Here is a 24005-nt window from a genome sequence, read left to right as displayed (position 1 = left end):
TTGTATTATATTATACGTTCGCTTCGCGAGGAACGTCGTGTCCTCGAGCACACGGGCAATTAAAATCATTTCCACGTTTGTACGTGCGCGTACCTGTCTCTCCCTCGTAATTAGTTACGTCAAATCAACACGTCAGGCACATTATCGGTTATTTGTAAGTTGAGAAAGAACTTGAGAATGCTGTTTTTCTTATGGTATCTTCGTTCATTCAAAGTTGCTCGATTTTTACAATTTCTTTTTTTTTTTTTTTTCGATAATTGGTACATCCAATATTTCGTTAGCAGGTTCAATAATGATCCAATTTTGTTGGAATATCCAATTTGGAAGTTCCGTGAATTTTTATTAATTTTATGTTCGTTAAAGGATTACTCAGGAATAATTGGGCGGAATGAAATTTATCTGAGAGATATCAGGTAAAATTTCAAACGTTGCTCGAAATAATGGCCGAGTCACTGAGGATTATAATAGATCAGAACATCTCGAAAATAATTATTGATTTTGTTTTATAATTCCATGTGATATGTGATAATTTCATCATTTGAAATTAGCACGAAATTATTGGTTATAGAATTTATTAAAATTTCAAAATTATTGGTTTGCCCTTTCCTTTTCGGAGCTCTTCGAACTTTATTTTTGTAATTTCTTCATTTGAAATTCGATAATTTCAATTGAACATTATCTGGAGTTCAGAGGTGATTGTAAATAGTAAAATTAATAGTGAAATAGTATAGATTGTAATACTAAAATAAAATAAAGTAACAATGGTAAAAAATATAAATAGCAAAACAGTATAATAATAGCAAAAAAACAAATAGTAAAACAGTGTAAGAGTAAAGGACTGTAAAAAAAGATTGAAACATTGTTGCCTCAAAGAATATAAAATAGATGAGAATATTTCGAAAATTCGGAAATATATTATCGTTTTACGATTTTTTCGAGAATGCAGAAACTAGAAGTATTCATTTTGATTTTTAGCCTTAAAAATCAAATATCTTCTCAACGAGCGATCCAGCTTTTATGTACTCAGGTGCTCAAATTTGTATGCCTCTCGAGCGAGAAAATTTTCGCGATGGGGAAATATCCTTGTTATTGAAACGAAAACGCATCACTCTTATCAAGCCACCGACTAAAACGCTCTCTTTCTCTCTCTCTCTCTCTCTCTCTCTCTCTCTCTCTCTCTTCTCGTGCACGTTAATGTTTCATGGAGAAGTAACGTTCTAGAAAACATCGTAATTTTACTTTGAGCATCCTTCACTCTGGTCGAAATTTTTCGGTCGAGAATTCTCTCCACTTTTAATGATCTTCGCTCGATATTAACATTATAAAACATCATATTATATGACTACGAACATTTTACGCGATTGATTAATTTTTACAGAAGTCACACGAATATTTGTATAATTAAATATATATTTTATAATGAAAGTATATTTTATACTTTATAGTATATTTTATAATGAAAGTATATTTTACACTTTATAGTATATTTTATAATGAAAGTATATTTCATACTTTATAGTATATTTTATAATGAAAGTATATTTCATACATTATAGTATATTTTATAATGAAAGTATATTTTACATTTTATAGTATATTTTATAATGAAAGTATATTTCATACTTTATAGTATATTTTATAATGAAAGTATATTTTACACTTTACAGTATAGTTTATAATGAAAATATATTTTACACTTTATAGTATATTTTATAATGAAAATATATTTTACACTTTATAGTATATTTTATAATGAAAGTATATTTTACACTTTATAGTATATTTTATACTTTATAGTATATTTTATAATATTATATAATTAAATTTTTGAATATGAATAATGTTAGATTATGATTTGTTCTATGAATTAAAAAAATAAAAAAAAAGGTGGTAAAAAGGTTGCAAGTACTACTTTCTAAACGTACTTTAGAGTTTCTTGCGATGATGAACTTGTCGAGATGAATGATTTGCTTTTGGAGAGAATCGAGCATATTTATTTAACAAAATTGAGAAATTAATGAAAAACGCTGGATCAGTTTAGAAGCTCATGTAAAGAATATTAAGAATATATAATAATAATAATAATAAAAATATAATATATTATTATAGTAATTACGCGAGTCGAGTGATAAATCGTTCCATGATGAAATAATAAAATATTAAAATTATATGTATATTTTAACAAAACGTTTAACAGAAAATGAATAACAAAAAAAATTATTATACCTCTATTATTAATATTATTATACTATTATAACAGCATTTTTATTTGTTCTTTTAATTTATCTGTTTGTCTTTGACCAAAATCTCTGACATGCATTGTTTAATGTGTATGAAAGTTAATCGAAGCAACACGAGAAATGAGAGCAAATGTGTCGCTCGTTGGAAGTATAAATCACACATCCTTTAAACGTACGAGTTCAAGCGTGATTAAGCGCTTGTGACACGGTTGAACGTGAAATTTGATATTAAGAAAGGCAACTGTACTTTTTTCTTGAAGACCATTTGTTTTTTTTTTCTTTTTCTAAAGCAGTTCGGTTCAATATTTCACTATAGTACGTGTATGCACGTAACTCGTATACGAATAATAAATTATTATTTCCAAACGAAACTGATTCAACATCGAAAATTTTAGTTTAGGTCAGATTTAATTTAAAAAAAAAAAAACTGATTGCTTACGATTATACATTGATCTCACATAAGATGAATTTTCCATATTTTATTTATAAAATTCTACGTTCCAAGAATAATATACATAGGATGTGTTTCTTCTCAGAAAATGTTTACTCGAATGATTGAATTGATAAATAAATAAAAATAGATAGATAAATAAAAGAGTTTCATATTTGAAAGATGATTTGTCTAGGAATTCTAAAGCAGCAATTTAATCAGAAATTACAGTTGCGTTATAAAATATACAAGTTAATTAACATTATAGATGATTCTCTATTTCGTAATTTAATACAGTTATTTATTGGTAAGCAAACGTTTGTCATTTATTAATACACAGTTATTAATAACGCGATACATATCCCCAAAATAGTAATTAATATTCCCAATACTTTATTATGAATGTGTTTTCGATATCAGCTCGATGTAAATCACTGTTTCTTTCCATCTCCATCAAGTTCGCTCTTAATCTCTCTTCTGTTTTACGTGTACACCGTTTCACGTGGCTCCATAAATAAAAATCAAGCGCTCTTAAACCCATGGTGTCCCGCAAGGCTAAGCAATTGATTTACCGTGGAGACTATTGGCGCTTAAGAAAATCGCATGTCCCTTTTAAAGCGCATTACGGTAACATCGTGTCGGGACAACGAGAAGAGGACAAATTTATATCTAATTCACTTTCCTCTGACGAATGAAAATGATCGAGATGGAAATAATCTGGCCTTCAATACTTAATCAAAATATTGTACATAAATGATAATAATTGAAATACATAAATTTATACAATTATCTTTTTTGTCCAAGTAGAAATTAGTATTAATTTTGTCAAATCCTCAGGCAATTGTAAAAAAAGGAAAATCTGGTATCATATGGACGAATTAATTGTAATATAATTATATCGTACAGTATAAAAACGATCAATGCATAAATCAATATAAAGTTGTATAGATTGACACGATTTATCCAGCGTGAAAATTTTAAATTTCATTTTTACTGAAATTGTACTACTTAAATTAGTATTACTGACACTCATCTCTTTCTCACCTGATTCTATAATAACAACTTTTTCAACGACTTTTTCCCGTTCCTCGGCTTTTTATAACCGTCATACGTTTAAAAACACATTACCCGAAACCTATTTCTAGAACCTCAGCCACATTTATCCTTGGTGTTCCTCGGAAATAAACTTTTCTTTATACTGGTCAAAGCAGTTCGCATTCATAACAAGATCGCTGTTTCTTGCCAGGTCTTGAACGTGTATACAAGGTGTCCAATAATTGCTAACAACAAATCGAAAATGTAGAATCAAATTGTTCTGCGTGAAACTTTGTTTTTGAAAGAAACGACATTAACTGAGTTTGACTAACGTTTCATTGTAAATATTATAAATCGAAAATGTATTTTTTAAGAATGGCAGAATTATTGAAGAATCGGGAGTAATTGTCACTCGTGTTCTCGAAGAATGAAAAAATACGAATAATAAATACAATATGATAAAACAATGCGACACAATAAAATATTAACATAATACACGTTACTATTATACTGTTATATTATAATATTATTAATTATTAAATTATTTTAATATTAATACTGTCATTAATATTATAATAACTGTACATAATATTAATATTTAAATTAGTTACTAAATTATTATAATATTAATACTGTTATTAATTTTAGTTGTACATAATATTAATATTGTTATTAATTATTAAATTATTATAATATTAATACTGTTATTAATGATTGTAGTTGTATATAATATTAATACTATTATTAATTATTAAATTATTATAATATTAGTACTGTTATTAATATTATAATAATTGTAGTTGTACATAATATTAATATTTAAATTAATTACTAAATTATTATAATATTAATACTGTTATTAATATTATAATAATTGTAGTTCTACATAATATTAATATTGTTATTAATTATTAAATTATTATAATATTAATACTGTTATTAATATTATAATAATTTTAGTTGTACATAATATTAATACTGTTATTAATTATTATAACAACTATACTATTATGTTAATATATATATATATATATTTACAATAATAATAATAATTATGTATCTATAATAAAAATATAATGTATAATAATAATAGTTTACTGTACAACAGCTAAAAAGCCTTTAACAGATAGCAAACTAAAGACGAATTCAGAGAACTAAAAGTTGCTTTAATTAAAAAATACAAATAATCGCGAAGATTATACGACAATTTACTTAAAAAAAAGAAAACAAAAAAAAAAACAGAGTCTCGTGTAAATACATCATTTCTTGTTTCTTAACCCGTTGCGCTGGTTCCGCGCGGACCGTAACGAGTGACCGAACCGTGTACAATAATTCGTCGCTTTCTTTTCCTTTTGAACTCGTCGGTACGACATCACCGGATAGAAATGATTAAGAAGTAATAGACTTATCATTTGTGTTTCGTCTGGGTTACATTTAAATGTGCTTGAAGCTGTGAAAATGTTGCAATTTAGGACAAAATGTTCTCGACGTGCGTGACACGTCGTTCCAGCGCAAGAGGTTAATTAATCACCTACGCGTATATATATATATCATCAGTTTACCGAACATCACAGCGCGTGCGTAGCGTTATTTTCGTGACACGGACGTCGGACATGTTACGCTGAGCTAACTGTACTCTCATCGACAGGACCAGCGAATTTATGACGGGTAAATGACGATCCAAATAGCCGACCGAGCGACCTCTCTTTCCGACGTTCGATTCTACCTGTAGCTTCTATCGATACTCTCGTTGTTTTCTTTCCCCTCGCCAAGAACCGTCCCGGCGCGGCCCCTTGGCTCAAGATGGATGCTGCACCGCGAAACGCTAACGCGATTTATGGGTGCAGCATCGCTCGCAGAATTTCAAACCGTGGCTACCCCCAAGAGATGCAACCGCCGACCACTTTTTCGTCGTCCCGAGCTGGCTAAGCGGGATTAACTGGCAATCGGAGCAAAAACTCGAGCGCTGAACGTGATTTTCTATTATCTCTTTTTTGCCCGGGCCACCGGTCACGGAATATTTGATGCACTTCTCTCTGTGGTGTAAAGAAAAAGTTGCCCTTGGGGGATTCACGTTGTTTCAACAGTTCGAGGAGAATATCGTGGATAATGTAAGCGGGCTGGTGAAGCGTATATTCGTGATCCTTTGGTTTCTTCCGGCTCGAGTGCTTCTCAACGGGTGAGAATTGTTCACCGTTTCGTTACGAACGGAAGTGTACACGTTAGGTAAACTCGGGATGAAGTTTTAAGAGAAATTTCTGTTAGGTAATTTTCGACACGACGCTCACTGACGTAACACTGTGTAAATATGGTATTCGTTGTCGTACGATTTTATTTTTACGCTGTTTGGTAATTTAATATAATTTATTTGGTAATTATCATTATTCTATTTTATTATTATTATTATATAGTTATTATTATTCTATTTTATTATTATTATTATTATTATTATTATTATTATTATATAGTTATTATTATTCTATTTTATTATTATTATTATTATTATTATAATTATAATAATTATTATATAGTTATTATTTTATTATTATTATTATTATTATAATTATTATATAATTATTATTATTCTATTTTATTGTTATTATTATAATTATAATAATTATTACATAATTATTATTATTCTATTTTATTATTATTATAATAATTATTATATAATTATTATTATTCTATTTTATTATAATTATTATTATAATTATTATTTATTTGATATTTTAATATATTTATTCTCGTTTCGAAAGCAACAACATAATATTTCCGATTCACGATCCCCTCCTACATATTCATTTGTACAATTTCGATTTGAAAAGCTATGTGATATGCCCTCGTATTTTTTAACATGATGTTCGTCACGAATATAACGTCAGTTCATTTATTCACAATTTACTTATTCATAGCTTTCACTTGAAAAGTCGAATTTTTTTTTTTACAGTAATTATTGCAAGCGAATTGTTCAATCGATTAAATCATTAAATTATTAGACGAACGATTTACGAAATATCGAAGTAATCTTTCGTAATAGATTATTATATCTTGTGTAATAAATCATAGAGATACACGCGTGAATTATTCACATTTGTAAATTTGACAAAGTAATTGTCAAATTACTCCGGGTTTGGGGCGTGAACTCAGTAATGAGTAAAATTATCGAATTAACAAGAGACAGTCGCACAAGATGATTTATGGATCACGTCCTTTATTCCCTGCGCTTTGTTTTACTTTACTTGGCTCGTTCGGTATTACGAGTATGCATACTGACAGCATGTGCCCGCCTGTCACGCCATTTTAGCATTACTTTATCGTGTCAAGTGTAGCGAGAAAATTACGATAAAAGATAAACGTTACAATTGATCGGTATAATAGATAGCAAACGACGTGCAAGGTTTTTTTTCTTGCAAGTGTTGTGTAATTTTTTTTTTTTATATTACTGTGCATACAGCACTTCTCAGATGTTATGAAATTTGAATAATGAAAATCATTGTATTATACATTAATGAAAAAAAAAAGCGTTACCCCGAGGAGAAAGAATAAAAATAGTTTGTGCAATTAATAAAATCATCAATAAAATAATTCATACAAGTGATGAATAAAATAATTTATACCATAAAGCAGTTTATATAATTCACAAATGAAATAATTCATTTATAATATATTATGCTATAAAATAGTATACTATATATACTATATATCATTTAGTATATTACACTATAAAATAATTCGCGTAATTCATCAACAAAATAATTCATACAATTCACGAATAAAATAATCCGTACTATGAAGCAGTTCATATAATAATAAAATAATATATAATATAATATAACATAATATCATAATATAATAATAAGTTCATATATTAATAAAATAATAATATAACAATAAGTTCATATAGTAATAAAATAATAGTATAACAATAAGTTCATATAATAATAAAATAATAATAAAATAATTCGTACGAAACAGTTTGTACGATTTATGATTCACGAACAAAATAATTCATAATACAATTTACGAATAAAATAATCCGTATAAAACGTCGGCTCGTACATGTTCACGAACAAAAGTGAAATGAAAATAATTCTGACTTCAGCAATTGCCTTTCTGTCTTGCGCTGTATCTTCGAGAACGAAGGCAGAACGAACGAAACGTCTTCAAATCTTCCGAATTTTCATAAAATCTCGAATTTTGATTACACTGTGCACGTGAGAAATTTGCTGCCGGCAGCACTGGCAAAGTTAACAGACCAAGCGCAAGTGTCATCACGTCGTAGACGGTTCCAACTGCGGCGGATGCAGCATATTTCCTTTGTTTCGTTACGAATGCATTGAAGCGAGCTTCGAGGGGATCGACTTTAGCCGCGCCACGCGTGAAAGTCACAGAGAAATTCACACTTTGGTAAGCCGTTGTCGTGGCGCACGAAAGTTGACTAGATGGCCTCTACGCCGAGTGGATAGCGTTCGTGATATCCTCGTTAACCTTATCCCAGGAGACAGCGAAAGGCAGACTGCATCCACGGCGGTGCTCGTTATCAAAAGGATCCCCTATGTTTTAACAATATACTTGCTAGACAGCGTACATACTTTGCCGTGAACGGGTCTGGCTTCCGCGTGAACAGTTGTATGCACTTCCGTGTCTACGCGCGCGCGGAGGGGTTGAAATATTTCTCGCGCTTCTTCGATGAAACTTCCAAGAGAATTACTCAGGTTGCATATTTTACTCGGACAACGAATAACGAATAAATCTGTCAAATTTATTCGTAGATAACGAATAACAATTTTATTCGAAGAAAAATTATTATAGTCATTTACGAGTAACGATTTTATTCGAACAAAATTTATTCGAAGATGACTTTACTCGTTATATCGAATTGATTATTTCGAGGTTTCACAAGAAACAGCTACATGACCGATCATGTAAACATTTTGTTTAAGTTTCCTAACTCGTTTCGTTGCGACTGACTGTAGCAAATTTATTAAATAAGCCGAAATTGTGAAAAAAGGACTCCTGACTCGTTTCCTTTTTATTTCAGTAAATATTTCGAATAAAATTTTATTGGACGAAATTGATTCGAAATTGTTATTCGAATAAAATTTTATTCGAAGAATTTACTCGAGATGTTGTGTGTTTGAAATATATGTATGCCCTCTATCGAGTATTAGGAAAAGAATCAGAATCGAATATTATCGAATCGTGTTTGACTTTACGATGTAATCGGATTTGGGGAAATTTTGAAAAGGCACAGAATCGTATTTCATCATTATCATCAACTGTATCAATATTTTTTACTATTATTTATAATAATTTGACATTAATATTATATTTAAATTCAAACTTTTCATTGAATTTTTTGTCGTTTTTAAATTTAATTTTATAATATAAAAATAACATAAATAATGTATTCTAATTTTTTAGAATACTTTTTATATTATTTTTAAAATTAAGAATATTTCCACTTCATAATCGAATAATTTATTGTTGTAAAAAGTCATCGTGGCAACAAATTTTCTTTATTTTTATCAACAATTGTAAAATTTATTCCAATTACATTTTTTCGTCATTTTACAAATTCTTCATACAATTTAAATAGAATTTTTATAACACGCACAGAACGTAATGTAACACGTATAATAGACGAGTTTATAAAATATTCCTGTGGTCATACGCGTTCATTTTCCAGATATTATCATTTAAGGTTCGTGATCTCGGTTAAATTGTATTTAAAAAATTTGCTTTGTCGTAAGTACCTACATCCTACATTGCACAATTCAATTAATACATAAATAGAAATTTTTTGAAATTGCAGCTCTCCTTACAGCTATCGAATATTTATAATATTTGCCAGACAGAACGGATTTCTTGTTCTCTCCTCTTTCTTTGATTATATTTTCTCCTCATAAATTTACCATTTTTATTATTATTATTTATTATTTCCAATTGAAATTATTATTATGTAATTTCACCATTCCACCAAGATGGATGAGATCATTTGTCATGTTTCTGAATATTTAAAAATTATTAACAACGTCAGTTACGCAGACTGACATTAATTGAACGTAATTGACGTAACAACTATCATTACTAACAACTATCGTTGCTTTCAATCTATCAATTTCCTCTTTCAATTATTTCCTTTGCTGGTTAACCTCTACTAGTTAATGTGACGGCTTTGTTAGGTCAGTTGTGTGTCACCCGCAAGGTGACAAGACAATAGACAAAAAACACAAACACGAAACACAGAGTTCCGGCCTAACTAATGGTTATATACAGGGTGTCCACGTTCAATAGCAATTAAAGTACTTTCTTTTTTGTGGTAAAAATTTAAATAATTTCAAACTTTAGAAATTTTAATAATTTTAAATTTTAATAATTGTATAATGTTCATCATTTTTATTATTCTATTGCATTTTGTACTGATAGACTTTACTTATTTTATTATCGTACTATTAAGCTATTTTTTTTTTATTGAATTAAACTATTCACTAGTATCTTATATTTACTTTATACGTATATGTACTATCTATATTATATAGATCATAGTCTATAGATTATGTAGACTATAGTTTATAGATTATATAGATTATATTATACAGATTATATTATACAGATTTTATAGATTATATTATACTATATAGAGTATAGTTATATACATTATATTAATATTTCAAGCCTTAAGTGAGGTATTTATATTTAACAAAAATTGAATGCTTTTTACTGCTTTTAATTATTTGACGAAGAACCTGTTATGCTCGGCATAAAATTTATAACACCAACGTGTTAAAGTAAAATTTGTTTACAGTTGAACGTAATCGCTATTTAATATTTATATACATCTAAGAGTAAACAGGACCATTTTCCTCATGTGCGTTTCTTTTTTCCGTACCAAATAAATACAAATCCTCAAAATACGATTAAACATCTACGTAACAGTGTGTTATACCTCTATCTGCGTATAATAATTGTTTCAAATACATCGTACATCGTAATCGACAAATTACACAGTTATTATGTGAAATTCCTCAAAAACCTATGTTTTGCCTCGCTGATCACGTAAGGCTCGAATTAGAAAGAGAAAGTAGAACAGATAATCCTTATAATTGCACGACACGCATGATCGATGCCATCGGATAATTATCCTATAGAACTGGTCAGAATGGTGAAATTATAGGTTTGGAATGACGAAAATAAACATTTCAGGAAGGGAGAGACGATAACGTTAATTTGCACGACCGCGACGTTTCTCTTGTATTATGGGATTAATTCATTTAAAAAAAAAAAAAATAATGATTCTTGCTTATCAAACACACACACAGACACACATACACTGAAGATTAACGATAATTTGTATTACACGATTAGCAAAATTATAGGCCAATTACCCCCTCAGGCAGTAATTTCAACCGTTCAAGTTCTGTCCAATGCGATTATGGTGAAATTCTTTATAGTTTCATGGACACAGAGAAAGAGATACTATGATAACGTAACATAACAGAAGTCGTTGAGATAATGAAAGTGAAGATAGGAATGTCATATTTATTCTTCTTTTTTTTTTTTACAACGAGTGCAGCGAACATTAATTGAATTATGTTTTTAATTCAGTTTATTCTTGATACAATTATGTGTATTAATTTATACAATTACATTAAAATTCAAAATAACATACAACTTTCATATTTCTCAGCCTCTTGACTTTTTATCGTTGTTTTTTTTATTTTATTTGCTTCTCCTCAATGTGTAAATTGATCAAATCGTGCATCATGCGACTGTTAAGAACAAATATTCGCTGTTCAATTTAACAATTCAATTTGTTAAGTTATTAGTAGATATTCAGTAAGTTATTCTTTTTATTATATTTTTTTACATAGGTATATAAAACTACAATTGATGGACACAAGTTTAAAATTATCTATATGATATTAATCGTGTTCAATGTGTAATATTATATGTTATATCATTATATCCAAAATATAAGATAAGAAAATATGAGAAATTGCACAAGTTCATTCAATGTACTGTTAAATAGTATCTCGTTTTATGAAATTATAGAGTATGACACTGTATTTTAATATACTGTGACTATTTACGTTAATTCATCATTGCAAGGAATGGAACTAGAGCTTTATCATACTTATTAAATAATGTGACAATTCTGCTTTAAATGAGTCTTATGAAAATAAATAAGAATATATATCTCAAGCATGGTACTGTTTATGCATTTTACTCTATAAATAATGTAAATAATATAACATAATAAAATAAAATAATATAATAATAACAATATATACTTTGCTTTGGATTTTTTATATTTCTAGTTATAGATTTACCCCAAGTTTGTTATTGTACGATTTCTTTTTACAAAATTATAACAATTTCAATGTTTAAATGTTCTGTGAGACTACCTATTGTACCTACTTACATGTATATTTCTTTTATAGTTAATGTAATATAATAAAATATATAATAATAAAATAATAGTATAACTTAATATATAATAATAAAATAATAATATAATTTAATATACAATAAAATAATATAATATAATAACAATATATACTTTACTTTGGATTTTTCATATTTTCAACTATATATTTAGCCCAAGTTTGTTGTACGATTTCTTTTTACAAAATCATAATAATTTCAATGTTTAAATGTTCTGTGAAAGTACCTATTGTACCTACTTACATGTATATTTCTTTTATCTTAGTTAATGTAATATAATAAAATATATAAATAATAATATAATTTAATATATAATAATAAAATAATATAATAACAATATATACTTCATTTTGGATTTTTCATATTTTCAATTATATATTTAGCCCAAGTTTGTTGTTGTACGATTTCTTTTTACAATATCATAACAATTTCAATGTTTAAATGTCCTGCAATATTAATGGGAGTCCTACTATACCACGTATATTTTTTTTTACAGAGTTATACATTTCCCACGCAATGTGCACACCGTGTAATTTCGTGTCTTCAGATTTACCTGTATAAATACAGAAAAATCTGCAATCTGCGAGCGAGGAACAACCAGATGCAAAATGGCATCCGTGAATATTCACTTATGTGTCGTACTGTCCTGGTGAAACTTGGCAATAGGCGGCGCCGTTCGTGTAAAATTAACTTGGCTTATACATTTGCTCAAGTGTTTAACAACTGTCCCTTAAACATCGGTGCGTCAGACATGAAAGCGAGGCATCGCTTTAATTAATGCACCGGCTAGGTAAGCCTGAAGTTTCCGTTTCCTCGGATTCAAAGCAAGCATCCGGAACAGGCATTCCCTGCTTTCCTCCTCTGGAAACGTGGCGCGCATGCTGGTCAAAGCGGCCAACTTCCGGTCTCGGCGATCATTAATGACGGAGAATTCGCGTTGCATTTTGACGCAATAAGTCGGTGCAACTGACTAAACCGGTTCTGCATTATTTTTTGGAGCATCTCGGAGTATATTGCTCCAGAAAGAAAAGAACAATTACTTTTAGTTTATAATCTTTATTATTTTAGAACTTGGAATTACTTTGGAAAGTAGAATTATTACATAGAAAGATCTTGATCTTTTTTTTCTTTGCAAGTTTTATGGTATTATGTTGAACATTATGTTGAATTTGAAATTCCTTGGAAAATATTATTTCATTACGATTATTTTTTGAAAGACTTTGCAAGTTCCTCTTTTATAGTATTCTAGTATTCTAGTATTCTAGTATTTCTCGTAGCGCTAGCATTGAATTCAGAATTCTTAATATTAGGGAAATTAGGTATTTTAGAAAATATCATTTCGTTAGAATTACTTTTGGATTGCTATTATTACTATTGTTTGTGGTGTTATTATTACTATTACTATTACTATTTGGATTGTTATTATTACTATTATTTGTGGTGTTATTATTACTATTACTATTTGGATTGTTATTATTACTATTATTTGTAGTGTTATTATTATTATTTGTGATGTTCTTATTACTATTATTTGTGGTGTTATTATTACTATTATTTGTGGCGTTATTATTAGTTGTTATTCATGTAATGTTATATGTTTTCTAAATTTTTGTGGATTTGTAGCATTTTATATGCCAGTACTGAACTTAGAATTCCTAGTATTAGGAGAATTTTGGAAGATGTGTATTATTTCATTGAAAATAATTTTCATAAAACCCCATTCTTTTGTAAATTTCTCTGGATTTCTAGTACAGTATTTCAAACGTTATACTATTACTATTACTAAAATGTCTACTAGTATCTAAATGATGATTTTTCAATTACTAGCAGATATTCTACTCTGGTTCACACAACATTTGAATATTGAAATATTCGAAAAATACTGGGTCCGATAAAGAAGACTCTATTATACTTTAAGTATTGATTTTGCTGACCAAAATAATGATTGTGACAATTAGAACGAATATTCAAGTACTTGCATGAAATTTTAAAGTGCAAAACTACTCAACATGAAATATCCATACTATACTTTAAAAACAATATTCTATCAAGATCTTATTCTTTCCTTTTCTAATTAATCTTAATTTTTTAATTAAGAATCTCAAAACTTCTCAAAAACATGATTTTTCATAAAACTCAACGTCAAATAACGTCAAATTTTAGACAATAACGTTTCTTAAGATCTGAAACTGTTAAATTACACTAAACTCAAACTATTAAACTATCCACCACTTTCCTGCCAACTTCATCTCAATTCTGAAGCGCGTGTGACGCCCCATTTGGAAATAAATTTTATTCAAAAGACATAGGGAACTGTTCCCTAACCATATAGGATTTCCATCAATTCGCTGAGGTGGCTGGTTAGTTGAATAAGCATGTCGCGGCAGGTTGAACCGTAGTAACGAAAAGGAAGAAGTGCAACGTAAGTGGTTCGAAGTAATGACTGTCTGTAACGACCATCGTTATCATTTCTAAGTCCCTTTTCCACGTTCACCGGCGTGTCCGAGCCTCGTCCAGTTATCCGTAACGATGATCCCATCGGGAAAGCTGAGTCCGTAATCCGATCCGACGTTATCTCGTTCCAATTAAAAGTGGAAATTTAATTGGCCGCGATTATATTGCACTTTCACTAAATGATAAAATTTAGTTCACATCACACGAGCTGCGATAAGGAAGCTGAAATTTTACGGCAAACGAGACGAAACGTTGCGTTCTACAACGCAATTTTATTCGCGATCATTCAACAGGAATATATTCGCTCAAATATCTCTAAATTCTCCTCTGATACCGTGCGCGTTTTGTCGTATGTACGTATTCTGACAGTCGAAATTTATACGCGCACATTTCAACTACCGGCGATTTATTTTCCAAATAAAGCCACAACTGTAACAAAAGTTGCGAAATCTGGAAATCGAGCTTTCCAATTGTTCACGGCCTTTCTCTTTTTTACGACGAATGAATAAATAATATTTTCGGATCAACTAATTCAGCGACGCTGAAGTTATATAGTTGAATTTAAATAAATTGTTAAATCTACGAAACGAGACATTGAAAAGTGCCGATTTCACGAAAATATCAAACGACCGCGAATTTTTCTCTTTCAAGCAATTTGATTGACTTTTGAATGGGAAAAGTACCAACTTGATTATCGAATAAAACCGCAACTTGCAATTTTATTCAAACTTTTCGAACCTTCCGAGTCTAATATTTTTGAATAAGAAATATCAGCTTGACGATTTTACAAAGTGGACACGCTTACGAGATTTATGCAGAACAATATAATTATAAACGCCAATCCTACAAAAAAAAAAAATGCATTGACTATGAATTTTTTCCATTTCCTTGAATTTCAAGATTAAAAAAATTTCTCTTTTCTTGCATTGTATTCTACTCATTACGAAGGTAAAATTTTCCCAAAGAATAATAAGTCGCAATCTAATAGTTTTCTTGAAAAATGGCAAAAAAGCGTTCTTAATCGTGCTAACAGCGACTTTAGGATTCTGGACACGTGGATGTCTATATCACTATATTAGTTAGTTTAATCATTTGATTATTTAGATTTACAATGACGAACTATGATAAATCAAATATTAATGAAACCTAATATAAAAATAGGGTGCTAACAGCGACTTTATGATTTTGGACGCGTGGATGTCTATATCATTATATTTATAATAGTTAGTTTAATCATTTGAGTATTTACATTCACAATGACGAACCATGATAAATCAAATATTAATGAAACCTAATATAAAAATAGCGTCCTAACAGCGACTTTATGATTCTGGACGCGTAGATGTCTATATCATTATATTTATAATAGTTAGTTTAATCATTTGAGTATTTACATTCACAATGACGAACCATGATAAATCAAATATTAATGAAACCTAATATAAAAATAGCGTGCTAACAGCGACTTTATGATTCTGGACGCGTGGATGTCTATATCACTATATTTATAATAGTCAGTTTAATCATTTGATTATTTAGATTCACAATGACGAACGATGATAAATCAAATATTAGCGAAACCTAATAATAAAATTACGTAAAATAAACATTTATGCGTCTAGAATCATAAAGTCGCTGTTAGGACTCAGGCGTTCGCAAGAAACTTTTTTGCCATTTTGGTTATGGTTCCTGCTTTTTCGGTTTTTGCCTATGATTTCTTGGAAAAAATTTTACCTTCGTGACAAGTAGAATACAATTCCAAAAAAAAAAAGAAATTAACCTCTAAAATTCAAGGTCAAGATCAATTTTGCAGCAATTTTACACGTATTCCCATCAAATCGAAGGTGTAGAATCCACGATAAACATTTCTTTCCAATACCTACCCAGCTTCGGTAATTTCTTAAACCGTACACGTTCACGAGGCTTGCATCATACCGGAAAAAGAAATCCTGTCAGCGCTCAAGTGACATTTCGAGTACGAAAGGATTAAAAAGGATTATTCTTCCCGCGAGGGCGACACAGGAGGAGGGGTGGAGGGGGGGTTGGATGTTTACATGCGGAAGTTCTCAGATGCTTCTGGTTAGCTCGTGTTGCCCGGACTCGAACCTTTCGTTTCAGGCCTCTCTGATTCACGTGTACGTTCCGAGTGCATGTGAACTGCATGTAGGACAATTATCCGACGATTGCCGGAGATTCCGAAGAATCGGTGCCGTCGATGATTTAACGCGCTGATGCAAACGGGTTTCTCGAGATTTTTAAGGGTCACGACGTCCCGAGAATTTACACGGTATTTGTAGCTGAGCACGACGTGAATTTTCATTAGGGGATGGGGAGGAGCTGAAAGAATGTCGCTCGTGGCATGTCTCGCTGTTAATGTGCCACGCGACGTTAATTAGATCTTTCGCTTCCTGGTCGAATGGGAATTTCTTCTTTTCCTTTTGCAACGACGTGTCATTTTGAAATTTTCCAGATACGCACGTGTATTTAAATCACTATCGTTGCTGTTTTCTGAAATTTTTTTAGACGTGTACCTATGTTTAAGAGTGTTTGAATTAATTCGATCGTATCATTCTGAAACTTTTTAAACACATACGTACGTTTAAATACGTTCGAATCAAGTGATCGTATCGTTCTGAAATTTAAATATTTTAAATATTTAAATATTTTAAATTTTATTACATTTTATTAAATTTTAAATATTTTATTAAATTTTAAATATTTAAATATTTTAAATTTTATTACATTTTATTAAATTTTAAATATTTTATTAAATTTAAAATATTTAAATATTTTAAATTTTATTAAATTTTAAATATTTAAATTTTATTACATTATTTTAAATTTTATTACATTTTATTAAATTTTAAATATTTTAAATTTTATTAAATTTTAAATATTTAAATTTTATTACATTATTTTAAATTTTATTACATTTTATTAAATTTTAAATATTTTAAATTTTATTAAATTTTAAATATTTAAATTTTATTACATTATTTTAAATTTTATTACATTTTATTAAATTTTAAATATTTTAAATTTTATTAAATTTTAAATATTTAAATATTTCAAATTTTATTAAATTTTATTAAATTTTAAATATTTAAATATTTCAAATTTTATTAAATTTTTTTAAATTTTAAATATTTAAATATTTTAAATATTCTCAAATATTTGAATTAAACGATATGTTCGGATACGTTTAAGTATGCTTGAACTAGGTGATCGTAATTTTGATTCTGACATTTTTTGAACATTTGAATTGCACAAGTGTATTCTGCAAACTTTTGAAATATGTCAAATATTCGAAATACAATCGAGAATTATAACTGTGTGAAATAACATACTATTACGAAAATCTTGTAATTTAGCAGATATTCGAAGAATAATGTAATTATTATCAAATTAAAAATTTAATGATCTAAAATAAATTTCGATTAATCGTCTTCAATATTTAATTACACGAACATTAGCAATGCTTCTTTTTATCCGCATGCAAAGCTATATTCATCAATTTGCTCTATTGTAATATACTGTGTGCTTTGTCCCGTAGGAATAAATCAATGTGGCGTAATTCCTCAATTAAGGTTTTAATAACATTTGCACAGAATCCTGACGAATGAGTCGCTGTGGAAATTATGAAACGTTAAACACACCCCAAAGGCAAAGGCACACCCTTGCATTTAAGGTAAGTTTCTTTTTTTTTTATTAACCTCTAAATAGTATTCGTGACTACAGTAATTTTTTCAAGTTATTTGTTTTATTCTGTATCTTTCTCTTTTTTCCTAATTCAGAGATTATAAAACTCACTCGAATCAAACAGAAACAAATTTCTATGCCATCGAGTATCCAATGGTAGCAGTTAAAAATTAAACGAAATACTCATCCAGCAGTTATTTCTTTGATGAATATTTCTTCTACAAACTACGAACAATGTAACTCGAAATTTTGAAAATGTCGTAGAAAATGAACGAAGAGAAAATAAGGCGGTCATTACAATAATGCGTACCATTATATCAATGGTGTTCTTTTTCTCTTTTTCTTTTTTTTTTTTCTTATTCTTCGTTATTTTCTCTGCCATTCTCCCTCATCGTCGATAGGAGATATTCGATAAATTATACGGGTAACATTATAATGCAAGATCTCTAATTCCATTAAACTTCACGTAAAAAAACGGAGAGGGCGAAATTATTTGCGTAACTGGGACAGAAACTTGCACACTACTTCAGACAGAGTTGATTTATGGATTTGGTCGTAACTCTCGCCTGGAAACAAAATGACCCACTTGCATTGCTCAAAACGTTGCGAGTGTCTTCGGTTCACTTTGTCTTTCACAATTTTCGAAGAACTTAATTCTATGCGTCGACGTGCTTTAATTTTATAAATTTTGTAAATTGTTTTACCGTTTTATTTAATTAAACACTGGAACTAAAACAAACTAAATTTTTATCAGTGTTAACTAAATAAAATTTTATTGGAACTAAACCAAGCTAAATTTTTATCAGTGTCAATTAAATAAAACTGGAACTAAACCAAACGAAATTTTCATCAGTGTTAATTGAATAAAATTTTATTTAATTAACACTGGAACTAAACCAAACGAAATTTTTGAAATTAATCATTGAAATTAATACTGATTTTTATTTAGACAAAGACGTGATTGCATGGATCGATTTATTTTTTAGAATGCTGTAATGATTTATATGTATATAGAATATACGTATAATATAATAGAAATATATTCTTATAATAGAATATATAATAGAATATATATTAATATAATAGAATATATATTTATACGTATAATATAATAGAAACTGGTAGTTTCATTGTTCATATATTTTTCAAGTGTATTTCTCTCATAGAATTAATATTTTATAAATTAAATCATATTAAATAACATTAAATAACATTGAATAATATTTTATTAAATAATAATTACAGTTGTCTGCTATTTGTTTGCAAAATAAACCCGTGTCCTTCTTAAAATTCCTTCAAGTACTCGTATATACTTCTACAAGCATATCATTCCTTATTGTCCAGTTGTCTGCTATTTGTTTGCAAAATAAACCCGTGTCCTTCTTAAAATTCCTTCAAGTACTCGTATATACTTCTACAAGCATATCATTCCTTATTGTCCAGTTGTCTGCTATTTGTTTGCAAAATAAACCCGTGTCCTTCTTAAAATTCCTTCAAGTACTCGTATATACTTCTACAAGCATATCATTCCTTATTGTGACAAGCTAATTAAAAATTCGTCAAATTTGAAGGCGGGAAAATATTTCGGGATCGAAATATAAGTTTCTATCGACGCGCGAGGCTCAACGTTACTCTCTGAAAGAACGAAATCCCTTTCATTAAACCACTTTCATCTCTCACTTCCGTCATCGACTATTTAATTAATTTCCAATCCAATCCAACCGTATTTATTGTTTTACTCTTTGGCAAAAGTTCGTAGTGAATAATTCCCCTCCAATCTCGCTAAATTATCCGAAACTGTTACGCGCTCTCCAACCAATCCAATTATGCGCGTATTATGCATTACAATTGCATTCACTTAAGCATTCGTTAATTAATTAAAAACTTATTTCATTTTCTTTGAAGCCCAAGCCCCTTCCTGTATCATTAGTATAATTTAGTAGGATCTCGTATTGATCTACACGTAGGTGAAATATTGTATTGGGAGGGGGCGAGATGAACCTAATCTCACTTCAAGCAATTTCTTTATTTAGTATTTATTTTACTTCGACCAGGAAATTTTGTAAATGAATAAAATAAAAATGCAACGAAGAAAACTGAGACTTTATATTAAAAAGTGCGAAAAGAAAATCCTTGCAAATTTGTATTATAATTGTATTATAATCGAAATAATGCAAATTTGTATTATAATCGAGTATCATAAGTATCACGAGAGTCGAAACGTTCTGGTGGTTCTTTTACTTCAATCAGTTTCTCGTCGTTGAGTTACATTTTCCCAAATTGACAAAATGACAGAATCGTTTAAAATGCAAAATTAAGAATTTTTTATTGCCGATTCAAACATTTCTGAATTAAAAAAAAGAAATGAAGATGGATGAATTGGAACATTACATCCTGCTTTTTAATCATCTCTCATTGTTGAATTAAGGATTGATTATAATGTTATAAGTGTATCCAGTTCCTTTAAATTTTGTAGAATTGTAGGATCTGGAAGCGGCAACATATTTTTGAAATTGTCATTTATAACCGTGACGTCGGGAATAAAATTTGGCAAAACGTAAAACATGAAATGGGAAATTCGTGATAAAAATTGCGAAAAGAAAGTTTTATTATTTTAATTACAATTTATAGATATTCTCTATGAAATGGGAAATTCGTGATAAAAATTGCGAAAAGAAAGTTTTATTATTTTAATTATAATTTATAGATATTCTCTATGAAATGGGAAATTCGTGATAAAAATTGCGAAAAGAAAGTTTTATTGTTTTAATTATAATTTATAGATACTCTCTCTATCACATCCTGCTTTATCGTCAAAATCAACATCTCCCTTTGTCTCGCGATCTCCGCTTACGGTTACGAATGACGAGTGGAAAGCGAAATTTCCATGGGATTCGAACTTTAAATGTAAATTTCACCAAAGGATTGATCAATGGCGCACGTTTGGAACTTACAACGAGAATGTTCCAACGCTTTATACCCAACGCGACGTAACAAATCACAGTAACTGACTAGCTTGCCTGATCGAAGAGGAAATCGTCAGACAATCCCAGTAAACCGAATAAAAAAAAAAAAAAAAAAAAAAAAAAAAATAAGAACCTATAGTCGACGATGAAAAATGCAGAAATTACAATTTGTGTAACGAGAGCCTGCCTGAAAAGGATCAGGCATTCTGTCTATTACACGCCGCTTTCTAATCATCACCACATAATAATCGCGCGTTAATTAAAATTCCTAACGCAATCAATTACAGAAGCCGGCCTGGCGTACGTACCAGTTTCGTATTAAATTCCCGAAACCGTGTACCGGCTCGGTGTTGGCGTTATCAAAGGAAACGGGTCCCGCAATATCCAGCTACAAGCGAAAATCACGCGCGCTGGCATGATTTTAATTAAATTATCCCGACGGCGGAATAAGTTCCCATTATTTTCGGCGATGCGTTGTCCCACTGCGAGAGCTTGCCCGGTTTTCGTCCGCCGAACGCGAACAGAGCTTGTTATTGTCGTCACGTATTTTTAGCCGAGCATGGAAAATAGCCTTTTAATGGCGAAACGCGCGCGGCCGATCCATTTTAATCGGACTTGATTCGCGTGGGTTCCAAACTATCGGCGACGAGATACGAGCAAGCAGGTTCCCTTCGCGTACGGTTGATATCGTATAAAAAGATTCGTCGAACGGTGTAAAAGTCTGGAATTTCGCGCGCCGTGCGAACCTTCAGATTGCGATGAAATTGAAAACTTGACTGCTTCGTCCTTTTTTTTAACGCCAGAGATGGTTGAAACGACCAGTTATCGAATTTTTGTTGTTGGATGTCTGCCTGTTCTTGTGATAAACAGCGTGTTTTCTAGAGATTCAAATGATTTTTAAATGTATAAATAATAGTTTATAACTGTAGCTATTGTATTCAATATTCTCTTTAAGAATAAAAGAATTTCTCTTTAAAGTTTCGCTATTCTTATTCACTTATTAATTAATTATTTATTATTATTCATATTATTCTTATTATTTATTATTATACTTATTAATTGATTATTATTATTATTAATCATTTATTATTTATATTGTTACTTATTACTTATTACTTATTAATTGATTATTATTATTATTAATCATTTATCATTTATTATTAATTATTCACTTATTTAATAAAAGTTCATGCAACTAGAGATATTCTCTTTAAGAATAAAAGAATTTCTTTTTAAAGTTTCGCTATTCTCTTATTCACTCCAATGTCTCTGGATGGAAAACTTTAACATCTCACGCTTAAATGAGAGTCTCTTGTCCCAAAATTGCAATATTTCCTCAGTTTTAAGCAGATTTAAGTATAACCCGGGCAAGGTATATAATAATAAATCTATTACTACTCAATCATTTCTATCCAGTGAGAGAGAGATATCGTACCGACGAGTTCAAATAGCAAAAGAAAGCGACGAATACGGTTTGGTCACTCGTTATGGTCCGCAATCGGTTGCCAGCGCAAGCGGTCAAACTTCAGTCGAAACTGGTGTTAAAAGCACAGAAAGCACACAAATTATTTAAACGGCCAATCGTCGATTACAATTATCGAACATGAATACCTGAGATTCTATAAGAAAATATTCTTTGTGCTTCCTATCGTTCTTTTCAATAATAAATTATAGTTTGATCAAACAGGTTTTAGTTTACTCCGACATGTACAATATACTTTATTTGTATTTTCTTCCTATTTCATTTTGGATTTTTCTTTTATCTCGGAATCAATTTTATTTTATATTTAATACACCTCTGTAATGGAAATTTCACGATAGTTGATGTTGCGATCGTAGCTAGTTACGTGAGTTTTAATGACGTTACTGTCGCTTTGTGTGATTTCGGATGGTGGTCTGTGACGTTACACGGTTTTCAGTAGCTAGTAAGATAAAAATATATATTCAATCGAAAATGTTAATTTCAATTCTCTTGGGGAAAAGTGTCGATTTCTAAAGTGTCGACTATCGTGCTTTGCATATATTAGTTACACGAGCTTCGCGAATTCAATCGGATGAAATACTCTTCTTCATCTTTTAATCACTAAATAATGTAAAACTCGGGAGATCAATTCTAATTATTACATTTTCACTTATAACTCTCAAAATATAACCAGTTGTTAGATAACGTTGCGTAGTTTTCAACGATTAATAACTAACGAACTCAAAAATATTCTCAATTTCAATACCCTTAAAAAAATGTTGATTTCAAAAATGTCGATCATCGTACTTTACTTTATGCAGACACGTAACTCGCATCCTCGAACAAAACCAAGTACGTTCTTTCCTCTTTAATCGGGAAATAACATAAAAATTAGAGAATCAACGCGATTGTTCGCTTGTCAAATTTTCGTCCCGTAAACGTTTCAGGCCGTAATCAGCCGCCAATTGTTAATGATCAAACTTTAATAACCAAACTTTATTAACCAACGCGGCATCATACGGTTGTATGATACATTTTTAACTTGTTAGCTGCCCGCCGAATTATTATTCATCGTAATGTTAAATTATTCTTTTAAGCTCTCGGCGCGGATCTCGCCGCGCAATCCCACATAATCCTATTATCATATCGGTTTTTCTCTGCTGTTTCCCTCTCCCCGCTCCCCCCCATTCTCGCCGTCGGCAGGAGGATTTAAAAAATTCAGCGCCTCCCTCTCGCCTCCCTGTCGCTGCGGCAACAATGAAAAAAAAAAA

At 29.9% G+C, this 24005-nt stretch overlaps 1 long non-coding RNA gene across 2 annotated transcripts in view; it reads left to right on the top strand.

Moving 5' to 3' along the window:
- Positions 1 to 24005, top strand: part of LOC122537772 — a 136681-nt gene that overhangs the window by 44140 nt on the left and 68536 nt on the right. For both annotated transcript variants that reach the window (XR_006308686.1, XR_006308685.1), the window contains exon 3: positions 18216 to 18295. This is a non-coding gene — a long non-coding RNA (uncharacterized LOC122537772). The remainder of the gene's footprint in view (positions 1 to 18215; positions 18296 to 24005) is intronic.

The sequence above is a fragment of the Frieseomelitta varia genome, unplaced genomic scaffold (genome assembly GCF_011392965.1).
Source record: "Frieseomelitta varia isolate USP_RPSP 00005682 unplaced genomic scaffold, Fvar_1.2 scaffold_163, whole genome shotgun sequence".
In the NCBI taxonomy this organism is placed as follows: domain Eukaryota; kingdom Metazoa; phylum Arthropoda; class Insecta; order Hymenoptera; family Apidae; genus Frieseomelitta; species Frieseomelitta varia.
This window is presented reverse-complemented; position numbering and strand designations above follow the sequence as displayed.